Source organism: Colias philodice, chromosome 21 (assembly GCF_061535455.1).
Source record: "Colias philodice isolate Cphi_HAF_F1 chromosome 21, ilColPhil1 Martin Lab GWU primary, whole genome shotgun sequence".
NCBI lineage: Eukaryota > Metazoa > Arthropoda > Insecta > Lepidoptera > Pieridae > Colias > Colias philodice.
This window is the reverse complement of record NC_143106.1, coordinates 7204518-7224791: the sequence shown is the minus strand read 5'-3', so window position 1 is coordinate 7224791 and position 20274 is coordinate 7204518. Positions and strand designations below refer to the sequence as shown.

The following is a 20274-nucleotide window of genomic DNA, read 5'->3' as shown; positions in this document are numbered from 1 at the left end:
TATAACTGATCAACTTTTACAAAGAAATTTGGACGAAATATAAAAAAAATAAGCTTTCCATACAAAATGCATAACTCTATACATTTTTTTCGACCTAAGTTTCTTAGTGAAAGTTGTTCAGTTTAACTAATAAAACGGATAAACAAATTTTGTATATAATAAAAAAAAATGTAATGTTCGTGTTAAAAAATTATAAAATAGAAAAATACGCAAATGAAAACAAAAGATATTTATTTCTGACTAGCTTCCGCCCGCGACTCCGTCCGCGCGGATGTCGGTTTTCGCGTCTTCTACAGATTTATTATATTATGTATAATATATAGATTTATATTGATAAACCTAATAAATCTTTTGCTAGCATTCTGATGCTTTATCGGTTGCACTGGATTTATCTCTTTTTTTTTCAATCGCTCTTCTTTCTTATTTTCTGCAACGTTTAGTTGCAGAAGCAGAAGTCTGCTTATTTGTATTTCAAAAGTCTTATTTTTTGCATTGTATTTCAAATATTATTTTTTTTTATTTTTAACCGCATCTTCCGCATTCATGTCTTTTGCCGGAATTTTTTTTTGGAATTAGACATTTAACTTCTACTAGTCCCATTTTCCCTTTTTGATATGGGAGTGTATAAAGTAATTTTTTTAGATATTTCTCGTTATACTTTTAAAAAGTTATTATTGTCATTTTGCTCATTAGGTAAAGTAATTTCGATATCAGTTTTAAGTTTTTTGATACCTGCAATAATAACGTCATAATCGCCTGCACATACTTAACGATTACACCCTGTATACAATCCACCATCCACATTCATAATGTTTTCCTGTCCTCCTCTCCTTTACGCTGTTCACCGATACATTTTAAATGAGTAAATCTGCTACCACTGAAGGATGTTTCATTGTGATCAGCAAATTTTCACCACTGTTGTCAATTATTTGTTTTTCATTTTTAATCAGCAATTGGGAATCATCAGTTTTGTTTTTTGCAGATTTGTGATGTACCCTAACAATAATCCCTAAAAACAATACATCGAAAAGGGAAAGCATCAACGAATTATCGTTTTCGTCCTCTTTTTTTATACTTCGCGTCTCTGTTACTTGTGTTTGTTTAGTTCTCAACACCCACTGAATTTTCTATGTTATTGTGATCTTCCATTACATCTGAGTTTTGATGATGTGATGATAATCCATTCGTTTTAATATTGGTACTTAGAGTTGGTGGACTAAACTAGAAATGGCGGACTAAATTTGTCAGCGCGTCTGTAAGATCAGAATATAAAACCAACATCCTGTATTTAAGTTACAAAATTAATAATCAAACAACATGCCGCTACGTTGTAAATGACTAGAAGAAAAAATTAAAACACCTCGGCATATAATTTTGGAGTAAACAAATCATTTTCCCCGTATGGGGATTTCCCCGGATGAACTTGGGAAGTTCAAGTTCTCAATACAAGTTTATATTATATTTCGTATTTCTCAAACGAAAAATAAACATTTTTGGAACTTCAAAAAAAATATATTATAAGAAAATTTATGAGCTTACTTTAGTTTTAAAGAAATATACATCCCTTTACTGACAACCCGTAAAATAAAGAAATTGTTGCCAATCACCTTTGCAATCTATTTGGTTTCATTAACTTTATGTTCGAAGATAATTTTTTTTTCTAGTAGTTACACGCGTATTTTTTTCGTTTATTTTCCATATCGAAATCAAATGTTTAAAAATACGAATATTTGCACAAAACTAAGATAAAAATAATCAATTAACAAAAATATTAAATTTAATGAAGTAGAGCAACTTTCACTTCGGTATGAAGGAAAATCGAGCGTAGAGCACACGTCAGAACGCTCCGGCCCAAGGAGCGCGACTAAAGAAAGTCGCTAGGATTTTTCCTAATTATTTTAAATATTTTTTTAATATTTAAAGAATTATCAAAATTAAAAAAAAATTTTTTTAAAGGATTAATACTCATTGGTCTTCAACCAACTCGAATAAATTAATGGAAAAAATAACTTTTAGCAGTATTTATCAATAGATTTTGTAAGGCAAAAAATGGGAAATTTAATGAATTTATAACGTTCTAATTAGGAAAATCATAAGTTTTTCGGCAATTGTATTCAGCAGTTTTTAATAACGACTATATAAGGATAATAATGCGCTGATCAGATTGTATAAATTGTAATCGGTTGCAACGTAGTGAGTGCACAAACTTAGCTCGAAATGTCTTTGGGGGAAAGAGACTTATCTTGAAGGCCTGATTAAGGTAACATAAAGTAACTTTATAAATGTGAAAAAATTCACGCGCATTGCGTATATAACACTAATTGATAAACAAGAAAAAAAAATTCAGTTTATCATTTCATTAGCCGGGAAAAAATTGTCAAATAACTTGTTGAAAACGCAATTTTGCTAGACTGCAGCCTTAAGTGAAGAGACTATTATAAAATAATATGAAATCTCGAGGAGTGTGCAACGAGTATTGATATTCAGTTGAAATAAAATATATATTTTAGTATTACTATTCGTCACCATCATTCTATAATTTTTTAATAAAATGCACAAGTTCATAAAAACAATTACTAAGTTTTACACGAAATACATACACAAGTTCATAAAAACAATTACTAAGTAGTAATGGTAATTTTAGTAATGGTTCGGTCACACTACCAACGACGACGACGACCAAGACCAAAATTTTCATCCTGACAAAATTGGTTCAATATAAAATATTAAAATTTACCGTCATACCGGTCAATCACCAGAACGACAGGAAATTTTAATAATTTATTGAAGTGAAACTTCTTTATCGGGGGTGGACAAAAATTTTGTGAGACATTTTTTGCGTTACGCCGCGCGCGTTACATTTTTGCGTTACGCCGTACTCGTGACATTTTTGCGTTACGCCGTAGTTACTCGTGACTATATACATGTTATATTAAAGTGATCAGCAAAATCAAAGGGTTTGTTTTAATTCTAATTCCAGTGAATTTCTAAAAAAAGTAAATAAGTAATTATATCTATTTTTCTAATACTTAGGTGTAATAATGGTATTTATTTTTCTAAGTTATTTATGATTAACCTCACTTTTTGATTGTATTTTTCAATACACTAACACGAGGGTGGAATTATGGTATCAATTTTTTCTAATACTTGAATGTTGATTGTGGTATTTATTTTTCTAAAATTGTATTTAAAGTTAACCTCAGTTTTTGATTGAATTTTTTAAAACACCAACACGTGGGCGTGATCATGTTATTTATTTTTCAAGTTATTTAAGCTTAACCTCTGTCTTAATATGTATATATTATGTACTATGTGCGTCATTAATTTCTGACTGTTTCGAGATTTGGTGCAAAATAAAACAGTGTGTAAATAAAATTAAACAATTGAGTAAAAGTATAATTTCATAGATAACACGTTGAGAAGTTCCCTGTATAAATATATAATATACATATCTTGTATAAATACATACATAATATGCCTATAGATCTTTACTCAATTGTTTTATTTTATTGATTTTTTACAAATTTTATTTACACACTATTTTATTTTGCACCAAATTTCGAAACAGTCAGAAATTAATGACGCACATATTATATATACGTTTTAATATAGAATATTTTTTATTTTACAACCTTTACAACTTGATCATTAGGAATTTATTACCTCTATTGTTCGAACAAAAATAAGTTACCGACTTTAAGAACGTGCCGACAATGTAAGTAAGTACACTATTGTTTCTTAGAAAACATTTTAGGAGTATACGATAATAAAACTATGACTCACGTAAACACGTGTTTGCTTGATTGGTGTCAGGTGTTCTATTATAATTTTATGAATTCAAAATTTATAAGAATAAACCTCAAACTCTCTGTCCAATCAAAATCCGCCTAAGTCGAAATCCTTTATAAGCTGAAAACGGCAGTGGCCGGCGTAAATATTCAAATAGGTAGCGAGGAGCGAAGCGACGAGCATCTTAGTTTAACTTTTGAACTACCGCACGAGCCGAGCGAGCGAAGCGAGCGAGTTGCATGTAAATATTTAAATAGGTAGCGAGGAGCGAAGCGACGAGCATCTTAGGTTAACTTTTGAACTACCGCACGAGCCGAGCGAGCGAAGCGAGCGAGTCGCGGCAGTGGCCGGCGTAAATATTCAAATAGGTAGCGAGGAGCGAAGCGAGCGAGTCGCGGCAGTGGCCGGCGTAAATATTCAAATAGGTAGCGAGGAGCGAAGCGACGAGCATCTTAGGTTAACTTTTGAACTACCGCACGAGCCGAGCGAGCGAAGCGAGCGAGTTGCAGCAGCAGCCGGTGTAAATATGTAAATAGGTAGCGAGGAGCGAAGCGACGAGCATCTTAGGTCAACTTTTGAACTACCGCACGAGCGAGCGAAGCGAGCGGGTTGCAGCAGCGGCCGGTGTAAATATTTAAGTAGGTAGCGACGAGCGTGTGACTAACGTATTTCTTTAATATTGTATATAGTAAATTATTTTTTGAAAAATAAGGACATAAAGAAGTTTCACTTCTTACGTGTGTACTCTTATCTAGTACACGCACACATTTTTTTTTAACTAGCTTTCCGCCCGCGGCTTCGCCCGCGTTTTCAAAGGAAATCCCGTTCCCGTAGGATTTCCGGGATAAAACCTATCCTATGTCCTTTCTCGAGTATCAAAATATCTCTATACCAAATTTCATGCAAATTGGTTCAGTAGTTAAGGCGTGATTGAGTAACAGACAGACAGACAGAGTTACTTTCGCATTTATAATATTAATATGGATTGTGTTTTGCACAATTTTATTAAATTGCGACTGGATGAAAATTTTGTTCGTGGTCGTCGTCGTCGTTGGTAGGGTGAACAAATCCTTAGCAAAACATCATACGCTTATGACAATTAGTATCGATAGCGGATTCTATTCCTTTGCGTTTTGACGTTTGTCTCAGCGCTCAGGGGCCTTAGACAAAGTAACATTTAAAAAACGATAACGAAGTTAGAAAAGGCAAAAATGTATGGGATTGACATACGCCGCGTTAGATCACGTGGTCTATCTAATGTCAATCCCATACATTTTTCCTTTTCTAACTTCGTTATCGTTTTTTAATTATTATTTTGTCTAAGGCCCCTGAGCGCTGAGACAAACGTCAAAACGCAAAGGAATAGAAAATTAAATTAAAAAAAAAACCAACGCAACGAGGAAAAGTGTATAGAAAAAGGAATAAATAATTTCACAAACTTCCCGAAGATCTTTAAAAATAAATACCATTTTAAATATTTATAAAAATAAAAAACAAAGTCGTCGGGGCTGCCATACCATCATCATCATAATATATCATTTATATATATTTTTATAATGGTACTTAATTTTAAAGATCGTCGGGAAGTTTGTAAAATTATTTATTCCTTTTCCTTCGTGGCGTTGGGTTTTTTTTTTAAATTTGTAATCTTCGGTTTCTTATTTTCATGTAATATTTTCAAGTGAGCGAGACCTACCTCTACCTCCATATTACATTCCTACATCATATTGATATCTATAAGTTTGTTGCTCCTTGACATCTTTTAAGTTGGGCCGTAACCGTGCACAAATTGTAATGGACCACATGTTAGAATTAATATCAAAATATCTAGTACATTTATAATCTGTATTTTGTTGTATCTGTATCTGCTCTGTGGTTTAATATGAATAAAAAAGTCTTTAGTCTTTGAACCGCCATCCATGTGTTATGGTGGCAGTACACATTGGACCAACGTGTTGGGCCAACGGGTTGGGCCAACGTGTAGAGAGCTACTTGGCGGTATGTTGGCTTCATTAGCCTAGTTGGCGCCAATATTGGCAGGCCAACCGAATGTTGTCGGTTTTTTGTGCACACATCAAAGGATCTTGGCGCGCTCCACAAACAGCGTTCACACGTTGGTGTCTTGTTCAGTTTGTTATTACTCGTCAGCGGAGACAGTATCGTTGCGCGTCAATGAAATTTACGTTTAACCATGTTCCGATAGCGATGGCGGCGCCGAGGTTTTACAATTCGTAGATTTGTATCGACATAAAGGAATAATTTGGAATCCACGGCATGAACTACACAAAAATAAAACCATATGACTCAATAAATTAGATGTTCTGTTTTCTATTTATTATATTATTCTAGATGTTTTTCTTATCTAACTTTCATACAATGCGATAAAAAAATGAATATATTTATAAAATGAGTAAAATAGTATTAAAAAGTTACTTGTTCTTAAAAATTAAATAACAATATACAATGAGCATGATTTTGATCAAATTGTGCTTTATTACATAAATAATATTATCATTTAATAAAATAATATCTAAAATCTAATCTTTAAAGTTTCGTTTTATAGGTAGTTAAAATTAAATTAAATGTAAAATGTACACATTTTAAACATTTGAAAAAATCTAAACATAATAATGTTTTATTTATACAGTTATAAAAAAGGACAATAGAGATTGGAAAATGGTATCATCGCAGACGGCAGAGTACACTCATTGTTATTGATGCACATGAACGTAATAATTAAACGCACTGTATAAATAAATTGCCGCGGCTGCAAGAACTTCTACGGACTATGTCCATCTTTGAAGCGCCAATGCAGAATGATCAGTACGCCAATGTGTGAACAGGAATCTTGATATCCTTCATTTTTTCCCAACACGTTGGCCCAACGCCTTGGCCCCATGTGTACTGCCGCTATTATAATAGGTTATGGGCCCAGTCCCTTAGATTCTCGTTTAAAAAGTGTATTTTCGCCATAGAAGTTCGTAAAAAAGACAAAGACACGCTCAGTATTGTGTTTGATTGGATTCGTGATAAAAAACTATCGTGGAACTGTATTATACGTCGTTGTGAAGATCGGGTGTGGCTTGTGCTACGCAACAAAATGGCCGGTAGCTATTTGGTCAACGTACCGAAGCTCAAGGGTCGCGAAAACTATGACGAGTGGGCTTTCGCCGCGGAGCATTTTCTCTTATTGGAAGGCACGGACATTACAAAGAATCCGGCTGCAGATGCATCGGATGCAGACAACAAAAAGACAAAAGCGAAATTAATCATGACGATCGATTCAAGCTTGTATGTCCATATCAAAGATGAGAAAACTGCTCAGGATGTGTGGAAACGTCTAAAAATACTCTTCGATGACTCCGGTTTTCAAAGAAAAATTAATTTGTTAAGGCACCTAATATCAATACGACTAGAAGATAGTGAATCCATGACAAGTTATGTAACCCAGATTGTGGATACAGCGCAAAAATTGCAAGGCACAGGGTTTCACATTACAGATGAGTGGGTTGGCTGCTTATTATTGGCGGGATTGACTGAGAAATTTTCCCCAATGATAATAGCAATCGAACATTCCGGCATGGCAGTTAGTACCGACGTGATTAAATCTAAATTATTGGATATGAGTTCTGAAGTAGATAGTAATGGAAATGACAGTGCTTTTTTATCGAGAGGTTGGCAGCAGCGCAATAAGAAATATAGCAACACTACAGAAACGTCAGCGACGCCACCTTCGAAATCTGTCAAAACAAAAACAATTCGCTGTTATAAGTGCAAAAAGATTGGCCATTATAAAAACCAATGTAAATTAGATAAAACAAAAGAAAGTGCAGTATTCAGCGTATTCTTCATGAACTCGAGTTACAAAAATACAGATTGGTACATTGATTCCGGTGCCAGTGCTCATATGATTACCGATGAAAAACGTTTGCAAGATGTGTCATATAACAATGCTATGAAAAACATTGTTGTGGCTAATAAGACGACAGTACCGGTACTATGTTCTGGAAATACACAGATAACGACGGTGGTGGACGGTTCAGAATTCAATATTACTGTTAAAAACGTCTTGTGCATTCCTAAACTTACTACAAATCTCTTATCAGTGAGTGAACTTATAAGAAATGGAAATCTAGTTATTTTCCAAGGAGATATTTGCAAAATATTAAATCACAACAAAGTGGTTGTTGCAATAGCGCATCTCGTGAATGGAGTGTACAGATTAGACACAAAACAGGATTGTCTGTTAGCAGGAAAAGCAGAAACAGCAACCAGCATGTTATGGCACAGGCGGTTAGGCCATATAAACAGTAAGGATTTGAACAGTATGAAAAATGGCGCTGTGGAGGGGGTCTCTTTCCCAGAAAAGGCTGAAATTGACAAGTCCCAGTGTATCACATGTTGTGAAGGGAAGTTAGCGAGATTGCCATTTACACACAGTGGTTCCAGATGTGACAGTGTGTTGGAGGTGGTGCACGCAGATGTGTGCGGTCCAATGGAGACAATTTCAGAAGGAAAGTCAAGGTATTTTCTCCTTTTTGTAGATGACTACAGCAGAATGGCCTTTGTATATTTTCTAAAAGCGAAAAATGAAGCCTTTAAATACTTCAAGGTTTACAAAGCTTTAGTAGAGAAACAGACACAGAAAAGTATTAAGATACTAAGAACTGACAATGGTGGGGAGTTTTGTTCCACAGAGTTTGAAAGTTTCTTGGATAAAGAAGGAATAGTGCATCAAAAAACTAACCCTCATACACCAGAACAGAACGGGTTATGTGAGCGGTTAAATAGGACCGTAGTAGAAAGAGCTCGATGTCTTCTATTTGATGCAAAGATGGAAAAGAAATTTTGGGCAGAGGCAGTCAACACTGCTGTATATTTGCGAAATAGAACATTAGCCTCCGGTTTGCAAAAAACTCCATACGAGCTATGGTGTGGAAGAAAACCAAATCTTGACCATATCAGAGTGTTTGGAAGCCCTGCAATGGTTCATGTTCCCAAAATAAATAGAACAAAATGGGACAAGAAAGCTGAGAAATATATTCTTCTCGGATTTGCAGAAAATACCAAAGGATATAGGTTATATAACCCGAGGACGAAGAAAATAACGACCAGCAGAGATGTTATCATAATGGAGACTAGTAGAAAGCAGGACACCGTAGATGCTTTGGTAGAAGAGAAAAAGGAAGAAGATAGCCAGAGTGAAATAGATGACAACAGTAGCTCAACAACCAGTCTAGAGACCATTGTAGATCCAATGGATACCACGTACGTACCAGATCATACCTTGGATTCATCAACTTCAGAAGAATTCTGCGACAGCCTGTCAAATGAGGAAACTTTTGAAGCAGAAAGATCGAACACTGAAAGAAGGAGCCAGCGTGAGAGAAAGCCAACAGTGAGGTATGGGTACAGTAATGCATGTGTTACAGAATGTTTGGATATGCATGATGACAGTCTTACATATGAAGAAGCGATGTCCGGTCCAGAAAAGGAAGAATGGTGCAAGGCTATGAAGGAAGAGTTGCAGTCTTTCGACAATAATAAAGCATGGACATTTGTAGACAGGAGTGAAGCTGATAGAATAGTGCAGTGTAAGTGGGTGTTCAAAAGAAAGTATAAAAGTGATAATAGTGTGCGCTATAGAGCAAGACTAGTTGCGAAAGGTTTCACCCAAAGAGAGGGTGTGGACTATTATGAAACATACTCACCAGTGCTTCGTTACTCTACATTAAGACTCTTATTCGCTTTAAGTGTTAAACTTAACTTTCAAATTACTCACTTAGATGTAATAACAGCATTCCTAAATGGTTATTTACATGAAAATGTATACATGCAAGCTCCACCCAATTTGGATTGTAAAGAAAATTGTGTTCTCAAACTCAATCGAGCAATTTATGGTCTTAAACAATCAGCCAGGGCATGGAACGACAGAATAAATGATTGTTTATTAAAGTTAAATTTTGTTAAATCTAAGTTAGAACCATGTTTGTATACGAAAAAATGTAAAAAGGAGCAGGTTATAGTAGCAATTTTTGTAGATGATTTTTTCATTTTTTCAAACAGTAGTAATATGGTTATGGAATTAAAAACTAATCTAATGTCAAAATTTAAAATTAACCTGGGGCAAGTAAAGCAGTGTTTAGGTATGAGAGTAAAGATGTATGAAAATGGCTGTATTTCCTTAGATCAAGAAAAATTTGTAGATCATATTTTAAGTAAGTTTAATATGACAAATTGTAAAGTTGTTGATACTCCCATTGAAGGTAACCTAAAATTAGAAAAAAGTGTAGAAATTTGTAAACAATATCCATATCAACAACTAATAGGCAGCCTGATGTACTTAAGTGTTTTAACTCGTCCAGACATTTCCTACAGTGTGAGCTATTTGAGCCAATTCAATAATTGTTATTCCTATACACATTGGAAGCATGCAAAACGTATCCTAAGGTATTTATGTAAAACTAAATCATATGGGCTTATGTTTAGCAAAGATAATTGTAGATTGGAAGGTTTTGTTGATGCAGATTGGGCCTCAAACACTCTAGATAGGAAATCCTATACAGGTTTTTACTTTAAATTCTCTGGAACTGTTATATCATATGAATGTAAAAAACAATGTACTGTAGCCTTATCAAGTACTGAGGCAGAATATATGGCGATAGCAGAAGCCTGTAAAGAGGCGATTTATTTAAGAAACTTGTTTTCTGAAATTATTGTAAATGGTTTTGACTATGTCATCACATTATATAACGATAACCAAGGCGCTCAGAAGTTGACTGAGAACCCATTGTTTCATAAAAGAACAAAGCACATTGATGTGCGGCATCATTTTGTCAGAGAGGCTGTTGCTGGTAATCTCATTAAGATAGTTTACATTCCAACAAGTGAAATGCCAGCAGACCTTCTAACAAAGGGATTAAATAGAATAAAACATAATTATTTTATTAAGAAACTAGGTATTCAAAGCATTGTTTAATAGCAGACTATGTAATAAATAAAAGATTTTTTTTTATATAGTTTAATAAGTTTTCTGCAGAATGTTTAGATTATTTTGATAAGTGGAGATGTTAGAATTAATATCAAAATATCTAGTACATTTATAATCTGTATTTTGTTGTATCTGTATCTGCTCTGTGGTTTAATATGAATAAAAAAGTCTTTAGTCTTTGAACTGCCATCCGTGTGTTTTAATACCACAGTGGCAAAAGAAGTGGTATATTTAGGAAAAAAATTGCCAAGGGCCAGGCCTATGTGGCTTTGAGTAGAGTTCAAGATTTACAGGGTGTGGCTATCCTCTCGCTCCCATATCCCCTCTTCTTTCACAGACTTTCAACCCTTTCCTTTCCACCCTTAGTAAATGGCAGAACCGATTTTGATGTAAACTATATTATCTAATTGTACCTATATGTACACGTCATATCCTGTCGTTCGATGCTCCATTTGGTTTATTTATCTAACCACTGTCACCCCTAAAGTGCTCTATATGTAATAAACGGATGAACCGATTTCGATAAAACATTACTAATTGTAATTCACGCGTTGCTCTTTCATATTTTGATATGCCGCTTGAGTATATTATTTGACCACATTCGATTATTGTTCATTCCCACTTTTACCGCTGTAATCTGTGCTGTAATCTAATAAATGGATAAACCGAATTGGATAAAAATATAACTAACTGTACTTCACCCGTCATGCACTTTCATTTGATATGTCACTTAGGTATATTTGACAACATTCGTTTTTTTCGTTCCCACTTTTACACATTTATATAAATGGATGAACCGATTTGATAGAATATGTCTAATTATACTTTACACGTCATTCCCTTTCATTTCATATGTCACTTGAGTCAAAATTCATTTCTTTTATTACCTACCACTTTTATACCTATATCAAATAAATGGATGAACAGATTTTGATAAAATTTGACTTATTGTTACTGATAGGTCGTTCACTTTCATTTAATATATATCACTAAAGTATATTTGACAACTTTATTTTTTTTCATTTCCACTTTTACCCCTGTATACCTACCTAGGTATAATTAATGGATGAACCGATTTTGATACAGTTTATCTAAAAACCAGCGTCAGAAAATATGCTGCCTAACAAAAAAAACCTCATCTAATGCGGATTACCTGCTAGCGAGCTACGGTGGCACAAACAGATACACACACAGACACACAAAAAAAAAATAATACGACATAATTTAAAGGACATTTTATGTATAAAATTTACCTAGAAGTAGGCCTAATTTTAATTTGACCCCTCCCCCCTACTACCTCAGCTTACACCCCCACCCTTGGGGACTTTCGATATGATCACCTGGACATTTATAGAAATAACTGTAGCGTATAACAGATAACTTACGTTTTATCGTACACTGTATAGTGTACAATAGAACGCCTTAGCAAATGTTCGCCGTGAATACTTAAATGGTCATAACTTTTTTATTTACGAACCGATTGACATGATATAAACACTAAATGTTAAATGAAGATTACCACAATATATTAGTGAAAACCGCATCTAAATCGGATAAGCCTTTTCTGAGATTAGCGTGCACAAACATATAGACAAACAGACAAACAGACAAAAATTTTTGAAGTGAATACTTCTTTAGCGGCGTTGGGTATAAAATCTTAAACTCGCGTCAGGACACGTGGCCTGATCGAAAAAGCGTAAGACGGATGTTTTTTTTTGAAGTGAAAACTTCTTTAGCGGCGTTGGGTATAAAATCTTAAACTCGCGTCAGGACACGTGACCTGATCGAAAAAGCGTAAGACGGATGGATATCAAACATGCTCAACGTTAATAATCAAGTTTTCACTTCTGCCGGCACTCCCGGAGTGCAACCCGTCTTTTTTTTAACTACAGTTTTGGGTTTGGGATCGATTTAATAATAACCCCTGCTAATTTTTTGAAGTGAAAACTTCTTTAGCGGCGTTGGGTATAAAATCCTAAACTCGCGTCAGGACACGTGGCCTGATCGAAAAAGCGTAAGACGGATGTTTTTTTTTTAGCCCTTATATTCCATGCGTAAGACGGATACCATTCCAAAATATCAAACTTGCTGAACGTTAATAATCAAGTTTTCACTTCTGCCGGCACTCCCGGAGTGCAACCCGTCTTTTTTTTACATATTTTCATTGTACAGACATCACTTTTCTAGAATTTTATTATATGTATGTATGTATGTATTGATGATATTGAAGATGATGATATTGTAAGTTTAATGAAAAATGAAAAAAAAAGACGGGTTGCACTCCGGGAGTGCCGGCAGAAGTGAAAACGCGCGTAGTAGAGAGGGGATAGCTGTCTACTCTCCATCCGTCTTACGCTTTTTCGATCAGGTCACGTGTCCTGACGCGAGTTTAAGATTTTATACTCATTACAGAAAAAGTGCTCAACGCCGCTTAAGAAGTTTTCACTTCAAAAATCTTTATGGAAAAAAGTTTAAAAAGGGTAATGTAAGTCAACACGATATGTTAATTGTTATGAATACTAATCCGTAAAACATCGAGTGATATAATTATAACGAACAATGTGAATATGTATGAATGCCGGCCACACTGTATCTTTTTCAAACTATTTAAATTTATCGTCACAAGCATTTTAATTATTCTAAATAAATTAACGAATGTCATAGTGTCAAAAAATAGATAATTAATTACGTAGGTAATTGAAAGGTAATATGTATCTATAATTTAAAAAACCCTGTAAACGATCCCTCAGAACATCATTTTCTACAGCCCAGTTTTTAATATTCTTTGTTTGCAATTGTTCAAGAACTCTGAAGTTAGCAGCGTACCTACGTCGTTCAGCGGTGTGGCGGCAACACCGGTGGGACTCGGGCCTAACTTCACGTTAATGAAAAACGAATGTGCTTAATCATGGAACCTCGCGTCATTCTCTTTTCTTGTAACCTTGTAACTAACAGCACAAAATGTAATCGTTATAATTAAAATCATATTTTTTTTTTATTCTCGTTTTCATTTTAATAACCTTTAAAGTAAAGTAATAAAGGAAGAATCATCTCAATATCAAACATGGTCCATTCGGAGCCGAATCATTAATTGAAGCATCATCATCACCACATGCACATGGCGAGGAGTCGCAAGAGGATTATGCTGGATTGCCGTCGAGTCGCATCCGGTCAGGTTACGATACCCATCCTTCTTCTCTCCATCTCCTGTGCGTTTTAATTTGCGTTAATATCGTTATTTTCACGTTTCAGTTATCCGTGCACGTGTTGAGCAGCGCGGCGCTGTGCTGATGCTTAACGGGAATTTGTAAGTACTCTTGTTTTCTATAATCTGCCAAAATGAGTGACTGTGAAGATACAATCGGTGGTAATTCTAAATCTCCTCGTTTAGGTATTTGTAAAAGTATAAATATGCAGCTCGCTGACTTAAAGAGACAGCGTGGCACGTTAAAAGGCAGGCTAACATTGTTTGAAAGATATATTTCTAAACTAGACAAATCAGAATTAAATTCAAATAGCAAAACTGAATTAGAATTACGAATAGAGTCCGCTTGTACACTTTTTCAAAGTTACAATGAAATTCAGAGTAAAATTGAACAATTAGTTGAAGATTCGGATATAGCAGCTCAATTAGAATACCGTGAATTGTTTGAACAGCAGTATTTTTCTATTATGGCTAACGCGAAGTGCTTGGTAAATCCTAACAGTAGTGAAAAAACACAATCTATTTGTCATCAGGTTTGTAATAATTCTATGTCTATTAAATTGCCAGTTATAAAGCTACCTGTCTTTGAGGGTGCTTATGATCAGTGGTTGGAGTATAGGAATTCATATCTCACCATGATACACAGTCGTGATGATCTTAATGATATACAGAAATTTCATTATTTAAAATCTTCCCTCAGTGGTTCTGCTTCTCATGTTATTAGTGCATTAGAGTTCACGGCTGAAAACTACTCACACGCATGGGATTTATTAGAAAATAGGTTTCATAATAATCGATTATTAGTACAAAATCATGTCAAGGCACTCTTTAATGTTCAGGCACTACAAAGCGAATCGTTTGTTCACATTAGAAGGTTAATAGATTCAACATTACGTAATTTACGTGCATTAAAATCATTAAACGAACCCACCGATTCTTGGGACACTTTGGTTGTCTATTTAATTGTGTCCAAGCTCGATCAGTCCACAGAGCGTGAGTGGGAGACGCATAAAGGTACTTTATTGTCAAAAAATGAATCAAGAAACATTAAATTAGGCGATCTATTAGAGTTTCTTGGAAACCGAGCTGATATGTTAGAAATGATAAAAACGAATAATGTGCGCGGTGTTTCTTCTAATAAACATAACAATAATAATTATATTAACACGAATAACAATCATAAATATTTTAGTAAGCCTAAAAACTTGTCGCAACCTCTCACACATACACACGTAGTTAATTCATCTCGTAACAAATCTAAATTCGATATCAATGTAAAAGAACGTGTTTGTGTTGACTGCGGCGGTGAACATTATTTGTATTCATGTCCGAAATTCTTAAACAGGCCTGTGCAGGAGAGACATGTTCTTGTAAAAAATAAAAACCTTTGTCGTAATTGTATTCGCACTGATAGCCATTTAGCAAACGATTGTTCATATGGTCCATGCAAATTATGCAAAAAGAACCATAATACACTACTTCATACTACTTATCTTAGTTCTAGTGAAGAATTAAGTATTCCCGCGTCTATACCTAGTTCGCATAAATCAGCTGATACGGGAGTGCATTCCGAGCGTATAAATGTACTCACGTGCAATGCCGCTGCCGCTATACAACCCGTGTTGCTTTCGACAGCGCTCATTGACGTTTCTGACTCGAGTGATAATTATCACACAGTTAAGGCGCTCCTTGACAACGGAAGTCAGAATTGTTTTATTACAGAATCGTTGTGTAATCGTTTACAAATACCAATAATACAGTCCACTATACATATTTCAGGTGTTGGGCAGAGCGTATCAAAATGTTCTCACACCTGTAAAGTAAATATTCGTTCTAAAGTTAATCATTTTAATATAAATATTCAATGCTTGGTTCTTCCTCGTATTACATCAAAGTTACCTTCGTTATCAATTAAATCTCAAAGGTTTCAAATACCTAAACACATTTCACTCGCGGACCCTACGTTTAGTGTGCCGTCGGATATCGATATCCTTATAGGAGCGGATGTATTTTGGGATTTATTAAATAGTGATAAGATTAAACTTATTAATGGTCCTTATCTATATGATTCAAAATTAGGATGGATAATTTCTGGGCCTATTTATAATAGTCATTCGTTTAAGACTGAAAGAGTTCAGTGTAACTTAGTTCAGATAAATACTCAACTGAAAAAATTTTGGGAGTTAGAAGAATTGACTGACTTATCTTCTCCCATGTCTAAAGATGATCGTTATTGTGAAACGTTATTTAAAGAGACTACAAAAACGTGACAAACACGGTAGATTCTCTGTTCGCATTCCTCTAAAGGAGTCACCTGAGTTATTAGGTGATTCGTACACTATGGCTAAAAATCGTTTTTTATCTCTCGAAAGAAAGTTGGATCGTTTGCCTAATTATAAAACACTTTATAGCGATTTTATTAAAGAATATGAAACACTTGGTCATATGACTCTAATTGAAACAGAAAATATTCCAGATTTATTAAGTAAACCACATTATATATTACCTCATCACGGTGTCTATCGTGAGGATAGTTTAACTACAAAATTACGTGTTGTGTTCGACGCGAGCGCGAATACATCAAACAACAAATCGTTAAATAATATACAGTATACAGGACCTCCATTACAAAATGATATATTTTCAATTTTACTTAGATTTCGTCAATATAAATACGTTGCCTGCGCAGATATTCAAAAAATGTACAGACAGATTTTAATTCAATCGGATCAACGTAATTTACAGCTGATATTGTGGAGGAATAATCGAAACCTACCTTTACAGTTATATATGTTAAATACAGTGACGTATGGAACGGCGTCAGCACCGTTTCTCAGTATGCGTTGTTTAAAACAATTGGCTTTAGACTGTAATGATGAATTAGTTGCAAGAACAATTAACGAGGATTTTTTCGTTGACGATTTAATTACGGGGAGTAATGACCTTAAATCTTTAATGGAATTGTGTAATAAAATATCCAAGTTGTTAAAACAGGGTTGTTTTCCGCTGCATAAATGGACATTTAATTGCGACGTATCTCCTGAAATGTATAAAGACCTAAACATTGATGTAAATCATTCATCCAAAACGTTAGGTTTAGGCTGGTGTACACAAAAGGATGAATTTTATTTTACAACTAAATTTACAAATCATGACTCGATAGTTACGAAGCGTGTCATATTATCCACCATTGCACAAATATATGATCCATTAGGTTTATTAACGCCCGTAGTAATTAAAGCTAAATCATTGTTACAAAAATTGTGGCTACAAAAATTGGATTGGGACGACGAAGTTCCCGAAACCATTGCAATTGCATGGCATAAGTTTCTGTGTGATTTGCAACATTTACATACTATTAGACTACCTCGTTGTGTTATTGATGATAATAGTTACAAGGAGCTTCATATATTTACTGACGCTTCTCAAGATGCCTACGGTGCGTGCGCGTACGTTAGGTTGTGTAATAATAACGGTGATTTACCAGTTTCAGTGCATTTATTATGTGCAAAAAGTAAATTAGCACCGATAAAGATAGTAAGTGTTCCGAGACTCGAACTGTGCGGGGCTTTGGTAGGTGCTAGATTATATATTAAAATAAAACAATCTCTCCGTTTAAATTTCGATAAAATATATTTTTGGACTGACTCAACTATTGTGCAAGGCTGGTTGAGTATGTCGCCGCATTTACTTAAAACCTTCGTTCAAAATCGCGTTGCACAAATAAATGAATTAACATGTGATACAATTTGGCGACATGTTAAGGGAACCGAAAACCCTGCGGATATTATAACTCGCGGCACGACGTTAGACACGCTGAAGTATGATAGTAATCATAATTGGTGGTGTGGCCCTGCCTTCTTACGCGATATAAGTAGTAAGTGGCCAGACAATAGTAACATCTTTATTTCGCCATATAGTGAGTTGCCTGAAATTAAACATAACACTGTTCATTTACATTCTACTCAATTATTTTCAATATTTGATTTTGAACGTTATTCGTCATTTATTCGTTTGCAAAGGATTTGTGCATATTTATTGCGATTCATTGATAATGTCCAAGTACCTATTGTCAATGGCAAGGTCAATGGCATTCGTGTGCGACAAACCGGTTCCTTATCTGTAGATGAGTTACAGCGATCACTTGATACATTAACACGGTTTGCTCAACAAGAATCATTTAGTGAACAATATTATAGATTAAAAAATAAGTTATTAAATAATAGTAAAAATATTAAAAATAAATTGATATATAACAAAATAGCCGGTTTAAATATTTTTCTAGATGAATCAAATATTATTCGTGTCGGTGGTAGGTTATCTAACGCGAATGAATTTGATTATAATAAAAAACATCCCGTATTGCTTAGTGGGAAGCATCGCTTTTCAAGATTATTATGTGAATATGAACATAAACGATTGCTTCATGCTGGTCCTCAGCTTCTAGTATATTCCATGCGTGAAAGGTGGTGGATTTTGAGGGCTCGCGATTTAGCTAAACAAGTTGTTCATAATTGTATCGTATGCAAACGCATGAAAGGCAGGACATTGACCCCTCTCATGGGCAACTTACCTTCAGAAAGATTAGAACAAAATTTTCCTTTTATGAATTGTGGAGTTGATTATGCCGGGCCCCTGCTCATTTTGGACCGAAAGGGCAGGGGTGCAAAATTAATAAAATCATACATTTGTTTATTCGTTTGTTTTAGTACAAGGGCTATACATTTAGAACTGGTAGGTAGCTTGAGTACACATGATTATATTTTAGCATTAAATCGGTTCATAGCACGGCGTGGAAAGCCTTATCAAATCTTTTCAGACAATGGAAAAAATTTCGTTGGTGCTGAAAAGGAATTATCAGTAATTTTTAATAATGGTAGTGATATTTCTGATTTTCTTAGTCATAATCAAATTCGTTTAACATTTATACCACCGTACAGTCCTCATTTTGGCGGGTTGTGGGAAGCAGGAGTCAAGTCCTGTAAGCATCATTTGCGGCGGGTGCTGGGCAATGCTAGGTTAACACGTGAAGAGTTTGAAACGGTATTAACGCAAATTGAAGCCGTCCTGAACTCTCGCCCTCTGTCTCCTCTGTCCTCAGATCCTCATGACTTTCTCCCACTTTCTCCAGCCCATTTCCTGATCGGTCGACCACTAACTGCACCTATATGCGAAAACCTGACGATGATTAAGCCTACGCGATTGGGACGCTATGACCATGTGGAGCAACTTCGACAACATTTTTGGCAGCGTTGGTCGAAAGAATACATTTCAGAGCTCCAACAGCGAATTAAATGGAAAACCAACAATGAGGACCTCAAAGAGAATAGCTTAGTTCTGATCAAGGAGGATAATGTTCCTCCTTTGAAATGGAAACTGGGTCGAGTGATGCACGTCTTCCCGGGGACTGATGGGATTTCCCGAGTGGCTGAAATACGGACAGCGCACGGCATCATACGCCGATCGTTTGCAAAGATTTGCCCGTTATAACCCTCATGATCCAGCTTCACTGACGAGTGCTTCATGTTGGAAGCCTTTCCTGAGTTCTTCCAAGGCGGGCGGTATGTTCAAGAACTCTGAAGTTAGCAGCGTACCTACGTCGTTCAGCGGTGTGGCGGCAACACCGGTGGGACTCGGGCCTAACTTCACGTTAATGAAAAACGAATGTGCTTAATCATGGAACCTCGCGTCATTCTCTTTTCTTGTAACCTTGTAACTAACAGCACAAAATGTAATCGTTATAATTAAAATCATATTTTTTTTTTATTCTCGTTTTCATTTTAATAACCTTTAAAGTAAAGTAATAAAGGAAGAATCATCTCAATATAAAACAGCAATAGTTCTTCATCGTCTGTCATAGATGGAATACCTCCATAGTACATTTACATTCTGCGGGTCCAGACAGAGCGAGCAGCCTCGCGAAGTAATTGCTGCTACAAATAATACAAAATAATAATAATCTTACAGTACTCTTCCACAATAATGCTATGTATTGTTTATTATTAGATTCCTAGATTATAATTTTTAACTAATATATCATAATATAAATTATAGGTAATAAAACATTACAACGTTTGTGTTCTGCGTCAATATAGTAGGTACATACGAGTTTTATAGAGTACTAGCGACCCGCCCCGGCTTCGCACGGGTGCAATGGCGGCCGGCCGGTACCGCCGCAAACGCTACGTCCCGCAATTTTGACGTGACAACGTCTTATAATTCGATAGAGCCGCTGCACGCACGAAAAAACATGACTCATGCGGCGTTACCTCGCTCTGAGGCGTTCCAT

General features: G+C 35.3%; 1 long non-coding RNA gene across 1 annotated transcript; it reads left to right on the top strand.

Moving 5' to 3' along the window:
* The first annotated feature begins 13582 nt into the window (after positions 1–13582).
* On the top strand, positions 13583–19751 carry LOC149479029 (uncharacterized). The gene is made up of 2 exons (XR_016317377.1): positions 13583–13950; positions 14033–19751. It is a non-coding gene; the product is annotated as an uncharacterized LOC149479029 (long non-coding RNA).
* The last annotated feature ends 523 nt before the right edge of the window (positions 19752–20274 follow it).